Below are 10,718 nucleotides of genomic sequence, written 5' to 3' on the forward strand. Positions count from 1 at the left end.
AAAACTTGGGTGAACAGCCACCACCCTTCGATTTTCTACTCCAAACATTTCTTTACATCAAACAACCACCTACTTAAAACTTTCTAATGCAAACACTTTAAATTACCTCTATTTTGACACACACTACACTTCTGCAGTCCTCAAATTGTTAAATATTTTGTAAAGAGCAGATCTTCAAATGCAAGAAGGTAAGCAACTGTAACATTACCATGCCAGATTATAAAGCTAATAATATTTCTGGGAAGTACAGTGTTTTGTACCTTCACTAGTCTTGGCCAACTATCTAAAATTAATGCACAACTGTATACTGACAACAGCAAAGTGACTTTAAAAATCACAACTCTCACTAGATCATCTACCTTCAAGTGATGTTCACCTAGCAAATTAAGATTTTTTTTTTCTAGTCAGGAAAACGATCACAATCTTCCTAGTGTGTCAAGAAGGGCTTCTCATGCAAGAGTCACGGTTTTACACCACAAAAAGTTACATATCTGCTTTCCTTATACAGTTACCATTTTAATACAGACAAGCATACAGTATAAGAAAATTGCTTAGGCGTATTCTTACACTGAAGTTCAACTACCACTTACCACTCCCTCTAACCAGCATTACTGAACAAATATCTTGAGCTGCTGAAGAGCTAACATGATTTCAGAGCTAATAAGATGGCCTGCAGCCTAAAATCCTGAAGTGTGCAAAGCCAAAAACTAGGAATAAAGAGCTTTTTGGATGCCTTCTAAAGTATTTACTCATTTCCAATGCTGTCACAAGATGACCACAAGTTTTTGGTCGTTGCTGTAACGCTGCTTGTCCTAAGCTCTGGGACAATTAAATTTAATCACCAGTTGTCTACTTGCCTCTCTCAGGCAAGTGTGGCACTTAAGACACCAATCTCTTTGTAAACTTACTCATCTACTCATCTTCAATTTTCAAATAATTACATTTCTAGTACTCAGTTGCAAAGTAAACCTAAGTGATAATCAAACACTAATACTGTAGTATTCATGCATTTTGCATAGTCAACCTTAACTTTCCAGTTAAAAATAGTCAAGGCCAGATATTCCTAAGAGTTTCACTGCAGGGGTAGAAGGGATATATTACCCATCCTCATGCCCACCAAAAACCTCACCACACTGCAATAGTGGAGACTCTACATAGTCAATGATTTAGCCTTGGGCTGCTGTCTTGTGATTTATTTAATGAGCAGTCTGTCAAGTTGTTTACGTAGTTAACAGATTATGGAAGAAACTCTAAGATTACATGCAGAAACAAAAAAAGCTGTATAATTTATGGACTGTACAGCAAAAAGTATCACTCTCTAGATCTGAAGTCCTGTATTAATTTGGATACTGACTTCCTAACCTTGTTAGGACACACAAATACTATTTTGTAATTCCAGAATATTTCAAGCCTTTTCCAGTACAAGATGCATCTGTGTGGTTAGAAAGCATTTACGGGCTTATTCTGAGAAATGACTGACTCTTGCCATTCTCAGCTGACACACAGGACAGAATCAAGAAAGAGATACTGGAACTGAACTGCAAAAACATATCATTAACTCTCTCAAAAAATGACCATACTAGAGGAACATTTTTCAAATATTACTTTACAAAGAAAGCAATTGCTGAAGTTGTCACAGGGATGTTATACAATTGCAAGTGGGATGAAAGGTAGACTACATAGTCTGAAGATGTGGAAGTTTCAGAACTCCAGATACTATGGTCTTGTCAAGCAAATGTCTGTCTGTTTGCTCCACATGGCAAGATATAGTCTACAGACCTATCTCAGCTTACAAAATGGTGGATTTAATTGTAAAAGGCCTAAAATACATTTTACTATCAGACAATTTGAACTTGGGTTTACGCAATGTCATCCATTTGAAACAATCAGCTCCAAAAAAAAAAAAAAAAAGCTAGAGCTCTAAGTCTGACAAGTATCCATACATTTTTTGTAACAAAAAACTAACCTAGCCTTCAATATATCACATAAAAACTATTAATAAGAACTTAAAAGGAAAATGTCCACATTAAAACAGTGCACCTTTTATCATGCAAAAACAAATATGCTCCTATAATGAACTTTCCTTGCTAGTCAGCCAAGTTTGACTGCCAAACGTTTCTAACCCCATACATGTGGTAGTCTTGTTTATGGAACGGAAAGAGTCTATTATAGGATCATAAAAACCCTGCAGTGCAATACACTTGACTCCATTTGACTTCTAGACTGTGCACTAATTATCTTTTATTAATGATGCTACTGAAACACTGAAAGTATGCTTGAGATATATATTTGGAGTACTCATGGGCTACCTCAACTCCATCCATCCTCTCAGGTACACTGCTTGTTAGCACTTCTCTCCCTTTTCATAACCTGGGTTTCAAATGGAGTGGAGATGAAGGGCAAATCTGAGGAGGAATCAAATTCTTTTCACTATTACTATTTATCTTTTAGTCAGTATCTGTGATTATACTCACATCAGTGGCCAGGTATTTTGACATTATACTTAAGTCTAGACATTTTAAAAATAAAGCAAAAGTATAACCAAGACAGTACTGTAGACAGGAACAGTAAGTACAGAGATGGTAAATATGCTATACAACTATAAGCAGGGTAGCCGAGTCAGTCTGTATCTTCAAAAACAACAAGAAATCCTGTGGCACCTTACAGACTAACAGAAGCAGGTCTTTGCCCACGAATGCTTATGCTCCAAAATATCTGTTAGTCTATAAGGTGCTCCAGGTCTTCTTGATACTATATAACATAACCTTTACAATTTTTTTCCAGCAATTAAACCAACCTTTTTGGGATTTGTATGTCCAGCTTAAAGAGCAACATATAACACATACACCCTACACAGTACTTTTCACCCTGCTAATAATGCCACATACCGATAGCGTCCCAAGCACACAGGCCAAAACCATATGAATCTTCTGAGCTGTAGCAGTGGAGACTTCTAGGATGACTATCCAGTACACAGCCTCTCCTTTTACTGTGCATGTGAAAGTACCACCAGCTCACACTGAAACCGACAAGCAGTGCTTATGGCAATCACTGGAACATGATGTGAGCCCACAGCCTTACCATTTCCTTCTCCTAACCCACCCTATGAAAAGGTTTCTCGGGGTATGTTTTGGAAGCCATAGAAAGTTAAATACAGAATTGCTTAAAGACAAACCTGAGATTAAATGAACTGTCCACAATAATAGGAAACCAGAGGCAGCTGCCATTTACCATCTGTCTCCCACAAAATTGAGAATGAGAACAAATGGAGCCCAGTTTTCGGGAGGGGGAAAGAGGAAGAGAGGAAATTTCCACTAACAGACCAGGTTACCCCACTGAAACCTACAATCCCGGCCGGCGCGGCCCGCCCCACAGACAGAAGCAATAGGGTGAGACGCTCCCGAGCACAGACCCCCTCCTCTCCCACCTCCCATTCCGGCAGCCCCTCCGTGCCGAGACCGAGCCCGACTTTCCCTCCCTCCCGCGCGCTCGCCCCCTCGCCCTACCCCGCGAGAAAGCAGAGAACGGGCGGCCCCTGGGCGCCCCGCGCTGCCGGCCAGGCCGGGGCGCCGCCACTTCCCGCAGAGAGCGGGGGCCAAGCCCGGGGAGGGGGTGGGCTGAGGCCTGCGCGGTCCCAACGAAGCCTCCGCGCTCTCGTAGCCCGGCTCCCCCGGCCCCTGCTCGCTCGCTCACTCACTCACCCGCCTTCCTCGTCCCTCCCAGCCCGCGCTCTCTCCGGCGGGGCGGCGGGGGCAGCAGCGCTGGCAGGCGGGTGGGGGCTCTAGCAGCGCCGGGCCTGGCGGAATGGGACGGGACGCAACGACTCCGACAACGACCTTTAGGGGAGAGACGGGCAATAATCTCCGGGCTCCGTGCGCTCCGCCGCCAGGCCGCCCACCATCTTACATTAGGGAGACTGTCCTAGACGCCGCCGCCAATGCGCCTGCGCACCAAGCGTCAGGGGGCGGGGTGGGGGAGACGTGCGGTGCGGGAGGTGGCCACCCGGGGCACGATGGGATTTGTAGTCTGGCGGGGCAGGAAACGCGAGCGGCCGGAGGAGCCGAGGCGAGCAGGGGGCGCGTACCGCTGTGCTGCGGAAACCTGCCCTTGCCAGCGGGGGCTCTGGAGTTGCCGCGTTAGCCTCTGTTGGGAGTCTTGGAGCCATCCCTCCTGCCGGGGACCCCCACCGCAGTGGGGCTTCTGTGTCCGGCATCGCCCCGTGCCCGGCCACCGTCTACTGCACCTGCATCGTCCCGCCCTGCGACCCTCTGCTGCGTGCTGCGCTCACCCAGCCGCAGCTGTCACTTCACCTGCCACAGGCCTTAACTCGCTCCGCGTCCCAGCCTTGCATTACACACACCAGCCCTGAGTTTTAACCTGCTCCACTTCCCAGCCTTGCGTTCTCTCCATTCCCCACCTACACACATACCAGCCCTGAGTTTCCACCTGTACCACTTCCCAGCCTCGTCTGTACCCTACCAACGTGCTTTGCGCTTTAACCACCCTCCCCACTCTAACTTGCCTTGGCTATGGTTTACATTAAACCTAAAAGTTGGATGATCTAACCACATTTATTTAGAGGGCAAAAAAAAGAATAGTTCTGCGAAGTTTGATGAAAAGTCTCCAAACTGTTCTCTTATCACAGCTCTTTCAACAGCAACACTGAGTTAAAAAGTTGGCTTTCATCCAACTTTCCTTTGTTCCCCCTAGCTCAAAATCAGTTGGTTATTAATTATCCCTTTTAGTGCATGTAGAGCTCTTTTAAAAATTCACATTACTAGGTCTATTTCAAGGAATAGGATTTAGTTAAGGAAAGGTGTTAAAATTCTGACTGTGAATAGTTTTGAGCCTGAAGCTGATCCCACTGATCTCTGTGGTGTTTATGGGCCCAGTCCTGCTTCTCCTGATATTAATGTGCATCATTTGCCATTGCTTTAAACAGAAATACATTTAATAGCAAACATTACACATTCACAGGTATGAGATAGGCAAGGAATCTTTATGATAACATTTCAGATATGTGAGATTATGTTCTCAGTGTTCTGCTACCTGGTCAGAGACCACAGAAATTTGTACCCTGACCTTCTGCTGATAGACTCGTCTGTTGCCCAATCTTGTCACGGTGTATGCTAGGAATGCCTTGTAGTTGTGCCTTTATCTGGATAGTAACTACACAAGCCACCTCTTCAAGTTGTAGGAGCTGTGCCACCTTTATAACAGGGCCATAGCTCTCTCCTTTTACCTTCAAATTGATGGCTATAGTCCCCAGCTGTGACAGGTCTACCTGGCCCTTCACCTCCCAGTCTGGCTCCACTGATGCAGAGATTTTCTGGGAATAGAGACCAAGTACCACTTCCTGATGGAAAGGATACCATCTTCATGAGGTCATTTGCCTCTGAACCTGGAGCATTTGATTTCATCTTCCATCAATCACCTTGCCAGTCATCTCCACTGTCTTCACTGGTCCTCACCTCATGTCCTGGCCCTGGCCTTTGATACTGCTATACTTCCTGCAGCTGCCCTAGGGGCTGTTGTAATTCTGCTTTGCCTGTCATGCTCAACATCTCTCTGAACTTCATCCCTTATTTTTCAGAGCATTGTGAGAGCACAGATGTCATTATCATATGGGAGCAGTAATTTACATACTATTTCCCCATTTCTGAGCAGTAGTGGTTTTTTAGGGCCTTGTAAGTCAGTTTTTCATTTGGAATGGAAATCAGTGACATTGAGTGGGCTTATTCTTGGTGTCATTTATTTAACTACTACATATACTCGGGTCCTGTTTTCTTGATCAAGGGTAATAAGAAACAGCACACACATACCCTTCATGAAGAAACCTCAGATAAAGTACTTTTCCCCTGTAGCCAGAGACAGCTGACTTGTGCTTTTGTCTTTCTAGGATCTCACATCACTCTCCACACTTTATGAACAGACTCCTCTTTCCAACACAGTCCTTTAGTTTTACACCTGGGAAAGCTGTAACTCAAGTCAATTCACTGGGACCACATGGCCTGGAAAGGTAGTTCTGGTCTCCCTCAGCCCCACACTGAAGGGCCTTCTCCAGTTTACCCAGCTGCAAAATGAGCATCCGATCCATTGGGTTAGGGCAGTCAAAGACAGTCACGTGATGCTGGACGTATTACTTTGTTTACCCTTGACTGTGAAACTGGAGTGCCTTAAATATGACAGACTGAGGCTTGTTGAAACTTTTACACAACTGAAAAGGTGAGCCTTCAAAACTACTTACTTTTACAAAGCTGCTGTGCCACAGAAAGGAAACTCAGAACTTCAACTGCCAAAGGAGAGTATATTAACTGATATACTGAATTCCTCTCTAGTACAATTACTGCAGAGCATCCTTAGCTCTTCCTATGGGGTCTTTCATCCTGAATGCTTACATATCAGTGATCCTTATCAGGTAAGTTCTTAGCATCTTTTGCCACAAAAATATACAGGAGGATCTTAGGGGTCACACACATTTGGGCCTTGGGAAATAAAGAGGTATGTCCATCACAACACATTGACCTTAAGACTTGATCTACAAGTGCTTATGTTGATTTTGCTTTTTCCTGAATGGGAAATGGAATAAAGTGCTTTTATACCAGTAACTACATCCATAATAGAGGGGTTGTAGCACTGTAATTATATTAGTATAGTTAAAGTGGTATAACTTTGCATATGCACACAATTGAAATATATACTATTTTTCAATATAAGAGTGTAAGAGGATACATACTGATCACATTCAAATAGAAGTTTATAGAAAAACAGATGTTCCATGAATTGATGATGCATATTTTTTATATTAAACAGTCCACATAACATTATTTTCAGGTGCCATGGCAGAAATGAGCAAAACAGGTAATCATTAAGTGATCTGCCCACTGTCAACCATTCTCAGCTTCTGAGAGACATAGGCTAGGGACACCAACTGGTTTTTTTCTTTTTTGATTGGTTGGTTGTTTTGTTTTTTTTTTTTTTTGCAAGCCAAGGCTATTTTTGAACTGCTGTCAGGCAGCATGGAAAAAATGCTGCTGTGTCCCATTATTAATACAAACAGGCTGCACCATATATATTGGTAGTTATAGCATGGCATATCTTTGGACGAGCTTGGAGACAGGCGTAGCAATGCCATGTTGATACAGGTCTTCAAGGAAAAAAATGACAATCAGCTTCTGCAAGAAGTTTTCTGGACTAGCTGCCTCATGTGATAGTGGCTTACTATGTTTTGCACAACATGTGTGACAGCAAGAGAGATATCTTCACCAGTGGTTGGGGCACAAAGGTGGAGAGATTTGAAATAAAGCCAGAGATTACGGTGTAGTGGACGGAAAATAATAATGTATTAGATCCAAGGAAATGAATGTAATGCGATTCTCGAAACATCTTTTGTAACTGGTCTTACTGAGGTTCAATGAAATTGCTCAGCCTAGCTTTTTCATAATGAAGATTGATTCACCGTTATCATGCAAAATAATAACCAGTGCAGCTGTAGAAGAACATACCAAAACTGTTGAGTGCTCACATGTGTGTACCCAAAAATCATAAATGTGCATAGATTGGGGTTGACTTCATTCTGCTTGTAGTGGAAGGTAAAGTGACATGGTGATAGAATGACATTTGGGGGAAGCGGGGCAGAAATGGGCTTCCCCTGAAATATGGAGCTTGAAAGAGGGGTTTCAATGTCCTGTGCTCTCCACAATGTCAGGGCATGGCAAGGCCGGGGGCTAGTTGTGAACATAGTGTCACAATCTTCTCCAGCAGAGCTGTTTGTGTCTGCTTCATTTCCAGTCTTTTCTGTGTCCAGTTTCTCCCTGGAAAGCCTCTTTGACTGCTGCAGGAATCTTTCCCTCCATCATTCTGCTTTCTTGAGTCACTCCTGTGATACACGGACAAGTTCAGTGAACATTTTCCCTCACCTTCTTTCCCCTGACAGATTTTTTAAGTTTGTCAGTTGATAAAGACCCTGGCCATAATAGTTGTGATCAAATATGAAAAATAAGTTTGTTCATTAGTTAGCCACGTTATCTTGATTTTGTAATGAATGAGTTTACACCACCAAGCCGATTCTGCTAACCTTAAGGGCTTTTAAAGTCAACTTTGATACTCCATGTTGATGAGAGGAATATTTCCAATCTCAAATTTCTGGGGTCAAATCTGAGGTAGTACAGAGTGATCACTGTTCAATTTTATGTTCTTGGACTCTGGGAGGCATTTGGCAGTGCCCCAATGTGACCACTCTGGCCAGCACTTTCAACTCTGCTGTGCTTCCAGATACACAGGAAAAGCCATGGGAATGTTTGAATTTCATGTTCTGTTTGGCCAGCATGAAAAGCCCAGCGGTATACCTGAGCATGAATGCCCAGGGTCACAAATGAGCACCTGTATCTGCACAGGCAGAACTGTGAAACAGCAGGTGAAACCCTGGTATCTATGCCGAAATCACACATGGCATGGTGGAAAAGGAATACAGCAGGAATACCTAGAAGTGCCACATGAAAATAAAGCTCAGGCAAGTGCACCAGAAGACAAAAGAGGCAAAGAATTGGTCTGGGACATCCTCAGACATGCAGCTTCTATGAGCATCTTCTTGGGGTGAGATACAACTACTGGGATTCTGGGGCGGGGGACACAACTACTCACCCACAACTGCCCATGGGAATCTCCCAAGTGACTCTTCAAGCAGTCTTTGGCAACAATGGGGAGGGCATTGTAGAAGAGGAGGAGAAGGACAGTGCTCAGCAGGCAAGCAGAGGATCTGATCTCACAGACAGCAAGGGCCTTTTTCTAACTTTGGAGCCAGTCTCCTCTGAACACCTGTTGTTGCCAGATCCTGATGGTGGGGAGGGCACCTCTGGTGAGTTCACATTTGTAAACACACTACAGTGGAAAAATATAATTGGGTTTAATCTTTTTAATCAGCCTGGAGCAATTGAAATATAGTGGCGGACAGTCCTACACAGCAGGAGCTCCCTAGGAAAGTTTGTTAGAGTGTCTGGAGCTGGAGTAGGAATCTTCCCTACACACCTCTAAAAAGCTCTCATCAAGATACTCCTTAATCCTTCTAAGAATGTTTCTCGGGAGGGCTGCCTTATCCCATGGTAGGACACCTTACTACTCCAAGCCAGCAGTAGGTGATCTGGCACCACAACAGCACAAAACACTGCAGCATAAAGTCCAGGTTTCTGGACGCATTCATACAGCATCTGCTCCCTATCATGCTCTGTTATACAAAGACTGAGGTCGCACATACTGAACTGGGTGAAATGGAGGAGGTTCTGCAATTGATAGTACTGTGGCAATCCATCTTTGTTTATTCATCACCAACAAATTATGACCCCAGGTTTCCTGCCTTGTTTACAGTGGAGTTGGAGGGATCAACCTGGAGAACGGCCAATGTGGCAAAGTAGGCCTGCAGTCTGCAAGCATGCAGTGCGGTGGCAAGTTGTATGAGGGGGGGCCTTGCAAACGTGATGCCCTTTGCAAATGCAAACACATGAACAAAGAGAGATGTAGTTTGCAAGCACCCTTTCCCACATGTTTTCAAAGCAAAGGAAAAAGAGCCCTCCTAGGATACGTCTCCACTAGGGTGATCTGTCAAAAGAAGTTTTTGTTGGAAGAGATTTTCCCACAAAAAGTCTGTTGAGAGAATATGTCCACGCACAAAAGTGAATTGAAAAAGTGACCCACTCTGTTGACAGAGAGCAGCCACACAGCCCAGCCACTCTCTCAACAGAACAGACCCTGAAACCTTGTCAGACAGGGTCACATAGCCAGCAAGCCCTTCCAGGAGCCCAGGTCAGGCATGCCCTTAAAAGGACTCCCTCGCCCACCCACGTTCCCTTCCCATGCTGAGGCTTGTCTACCTCACTGAGGGACAGCAAAGCTAGTGCAGGGCTTGCACGCTTTCTGTGAGTGTTTGCACTTTCCAGATAGCCATGGTGCCAGAGAAGCCCCCTGGGCACTTCCAGTTGCTCGACCTACTAATCACCCTGATCACATCCATCCTCCACCTCCTCTGGGGGATGCATCTGCCACTGGTATCAAGCAGCACACCCTCAGTGCCCCAGGCCCCTCCCCCACTCACCTCCCTGGGTGACCAGGTGGGTCTGGAGGCACAGCACCAGTTCCAACTGATGGGATCAGCTGGTCATGGGGCAGTGGGACGACCAGCAGTGGCTCCAGAACTTCCACGTGAGGAAGGACACCTTCCTGGAGCTCTGTGCCTGGCCCACTCTCCACAGACCAGACAGCTGAATGTGGCCCACCATCACCCTAGAGAAATGGGTCACCATCGCCCTTTGGAAGCTCGTCACCCCTGACAGCTCCTGCTCCATCGGGAACCAGTTCAGCACCCACAGGGAGGAGGTGACAGTTCAGCAGGACCTCTCTACCATCATTCCCCTCCCGGAGCTCTGTGCCTGGCCCACACTCCACAGACCAGACAGCTGAATGTGGCCCACCATCACCCTAGAGAAATGGGTCACCATCGCCCTTTGGAAGCTCATCACCCCCTCATGCTGTCCTTAAAAAGGAGTTTACCTCCCTGTGGACAAGGATATAAAGAGGACTCTGAGAATCACCATTTTGTCTGAAGTCTCCAGTCTTTATGAACTGAGCCTATGCGAACTGAGGTCCCACCTCTCCTGGGGTGTGCTTTCAGAGACTTTCAAGAAATCAGCATATCACACCACTGGCCTGCATCATAGCTTTAATTG

The 10,718-nt window shown here is 45.1% G+C and overlaps 1 protein-coding gene across 4 annotated transcripts in view; it reads right to left on the reverse strand.

The window, feature by feature from the left end:
• The window catches only part of CNOT4 (CCR4-NOT transcription complex subunit 4), a 124,796-nt gene extending 120,880 nt beyond the window's left edge, over positions 1-3,916 (reverse strand). For all 4 annotated transcript variants that reach the window (XM_075011226.1, XM_075011206.1, XM_075011217.1 and 1 more), the window contains exon 1: positions 3,702-3,916. The gene's annotated coding sequence lies outside the window, so the exon portion shown is untranslated. The remainder of the gene's footprint in view (positions 1-3,701) is intronic.
• Positions 3,917-10,718: the final 6,802 nt, after the last annotated feature.

The sequence above is a fragment of the Carettochelys insculpta genome, chromosome 1, assembly GCF_033958435.1.
Source record: "Carettochelys insculpta isolate YL-2023 chromosome 1, ASM3395843v1, whole genome shotgun sequence".
Taxonomy (NCBI): domain Eukaryota; kingdom Metazoa; phylum Chordata; order Testudines; family Carettochelyidae; genus Carettochelys; species Carettochelys insculpta.